Below are 904 nucleotides of genomic sequence, written 5' to 3' on the forward strand. Positions count from 1 at the left end.
TTAATGATGTCAACTTCAACAAGTTGCTTTAACTATGAAAATTATTTGTCATTTGAAGAACAATGAAAATAATGGCATATAAGTTTCTGGTGCTGTTCATTTCATTTTCTCCTTTTCTCTGTATGTAAGTTTCAAACCTTCTCTCAGGGCTTCAAGCAAACAAAACATATAAAGCATAAAAGAATATTTTCCAGTGTACATACAAGTTCACAAGTAAGAAAGAAAAATCTCCAGGAGCAAGAAATGAAGAAGAAACTCAAAGAGAAAGTATTTAACACTTACTATATTCATACAGTGCAGACAGGTGTTAATGTAATTCAAAAAAAACTGAGATTCTTTCACCAATGTTGTGCCAGTTTGCAGGTGAAAATGAAGTCCCTACTTAAACCCTTGCACCCGGAAGGAGCCAGCCTCCTCCTTTCACAGAGAGGAATAGCGTCACATGGAGGCATTTGCTCACCCAGGACTGTGCTGTGTGCCATAGATGAGCCGGGTTTATACCAAGCAAATTGCATGGGAACCCATAGCTGAAAAGTTAACAAAAGCTTAGGTATCCCTGGAAATTAAATAAAAGCAATGAGACATGTGGGATGGGCTCCACAAGTATATGCATCTGACTTGTGATTGAAAAATAATCTTTGTGATCACTTATTCAGTTTAATTTCTAAAGGACACAGCCATGTAGATAGAGAACATTCAGCTCTGTACATGTGAAACATTATGAAAATTAATACTGACACAGAAATAACTAAAAAATTAGTGTAATATTTCTGCTAAACAAAATAGAAGTTGAGACAGAAAATACAACTTAAAATAATTGACTATTGTAACTTAAAATGAAAAAAATCCAAAAGTACAGTTCTGAATATTTTGTACTTAATAATGTATTCTCAAATCTTATAAT

This window comes from Octodon degus, unplaced genomic scaffold (genome assembly GCF_000260255.1).
Source record: "Octodon degus isolate 3935 unplaced genomic scaffold, OctDeg1.0 scaffold00068, whole genome shotgun sequence".
NCBI lineage: Eukaryota > Metazoa > Chordata > Mammalia > Rodentia > Octodontidae > Octodon > Octodon degus.